The sequence below is a fragment of the Oratosquilla oratoria genome, chromosome 31 (genome assembly GCF_046742065.1).
Source record: "Oratosquilla oratoria isolate Oo_2021 chromosome 31, ASM4674206v1, whole genome shotgun sequence".
Classification (NCBI taxonomy): domain Eukaryota; kingdom Metazoa; phylum Arthropoda; class Malacostraca; order Stomatopoda; family Squillidae; genus Oratosquilla; species Oratosquilla oratoria.
The window spans coordinates 44,678,335-44,680,834 of record NC_134807.1 but is presented as its reverse complement, the minus strand read 5'-3'; positions in this window follow the sequence as shown (position 1 = coordinate 44,680,834).

The window sequence follows — 2,500 nt, the reverse complement described above, 5'->3', positions numbered from 1 at the left end:
ATTTTCATATTGAATGAGAATCAGACAAGAAACAATGGTCTCAAACTGTCCGGAAATAGATTCAATTTGGAAGTAGGTAGAAACAACTTTGCCAACCGTGTAGTTAATGAATGGAATAAACTTCCTGCACAGATAGTGCAATGTAGTTCAGTTCAAAGCTTTAAGAATCATTTAGATAAACACCTAAGCAAGATGCTGTAATGATTATAATTCATTTTATATTTTTGTTTTTGTTTTGTTATAATTTGTCTGTCAGTCAATTTATTATTACTTACTATTTACCTGCTTGTTTATTATCTAACTATACCTATGCATTTATTTATGTATTTTATTTGTTATTTACATTATTATAGTTTTTATTTATTATTTTATTATTATGATGATTTTTTTTTCGCATCCGACCTAGATATGGACCAAAAGGTCTGTTGGCATGCTCCGCCTTTGTAATCCTTTGTAATCCTTATGATGATGATGATGATGATGATGATGATGATGATGATGATGATGATGATGATGATGATGATGATGATGATGATGATGATGATGATGATGATGATGATGATGATGATGATGATGATGATGATGATGATGATGATGATGATGATGATGACGACGACGATGATGATGATGATGATGATGATGATTATCTTAACCATTGAAAAGAAGTAAATGATATGAACTCGAATATCGCATATAATAATAATAAAAATATCAATATATACGCCGTTAAAGTTGAAAAAACACCATTATCATATCGTTCGAGTCGCTTTAAAAATATTTAAATAAATTAGTTAATTCTTCGTTGAATTTTTTAAAATAAATATACTACCATTACCATAACATTCCAACCATTTCACTGAAAATAGTAAGAATATATCGTTTCTAATGTCTAAACAAGCACCTGGGTGCCTGGCCTGCGGCGCTGCTCGATTCGCTCGCGGGGGCGCGACTTTAGGGGCGTGTCCTTCTTGAAGTGCTCCTATAAGCTCTACGGCAGGCTGGCTCCGTACACCCTTCTCTGATTACTTTACGTGACGTCGTCTGCGTTCTTCCCTATCATCGTTCAACAAATATTTATCTTCCTCGGTTAACGTATCAATCTTTGACACATCCCTTAAAGTGGCTTTTATCCTTTTTCTCGATGCCGCGATTTTCGCTTTCTTTTCTCTTTTCTGTTCACGTAACTGTTTTGCCTCTTCCTTTTTCTGTTGACGTAACAGTTTCTCGCGTAGTTTCTCTTCTCCAAGCCTTTTTTCCTCTTCTAGCCTCTGCTTCGCCTGTTCCTCTATATGTTTCTTCCGATCCTCGGCTATCCGCATTTCGTCTTGTTTCTTCTTATTCTGCGCTTCTTCCCTTACTTTCTTTATCGCATACTTGTTTACTCGTTTGGAACGTACAATCGCTTTATATGACATATCGAGATAGTGCATCTGATAGTTTCTGTGGTCAGATTTAGCACCGTTCTTCACAAAATTTGAGTATCCGGCAAATGTAGTGTTTCATAAATTTGTCGGAAGCCATGCCCGTGGTATCCCCGTCAAAAATCTCTAATTCGTCAAACATTTCATCACAATATTTAAAGTCTTTTAATTCCCGTAGAGTGCTGTTAAATTTATGGACTTTTCGATGAAACTCTCTTACCGAATCTTTGGTCGTGAAAGATTTGACTTTAGCATATAGAGCGGGGAATGCTTGACTATGTCCGGTCCTTAGCTGGTAAAGGTACCGTCTGTTGGACTGCAGGACGGCTTTTGGAATTTCTTTTTTCTGATCTGTCACCCATTTCCAAAAGTGGCGTTGCCGCTTCTTCTTAATGGCTCCGGATTCCTTTGGCATTTCGCCGGTCAACAGCTTGATGACAACGTGTGCTGCGTAATAAGTGCGAAATACTCTCTGAGATGGAGACATGGGTGTTCCTGTTTTACCGTAGGGAGGGTTGGGCATTGAGTGACCGGATTGACATCTGACAAAGTTTATTTTTTATTGTATATAGATTCCTTCAATTTTCGAAAGGAAAATGCAACCATTACCATACTTTTCGTCCACTGATGGAGACAGAAAGTGACTTTCTTTTCATAAATGTCTCATAGATAAATAAATTGTTCGCAGTGAGTACAAAGAAGAGGATATTACATGACGATTGTATTTGTGTTCATCTAAGACTGTGACAAAGGGCTTCTACCAGTGTGTCACATGCTAGAGTAATGAGAGGTATAGAAGATACACACACACACACACACACACACACACACACACACACACACACACACACACACACACACACGCACGCACGCACACACGCATATATACACACACACACACACACACACACACACACACACACACACACACACGCACACACACACGCACACACACACACACACACACACACACACACACACACACACAGACACACACGCAGAGAAATGCTTCAATTAGCAGCGGAGGAGGAGGAGAGTAATTGTTGGCTGCAAGCCCTCTTTTTATATAAGAAAATGAG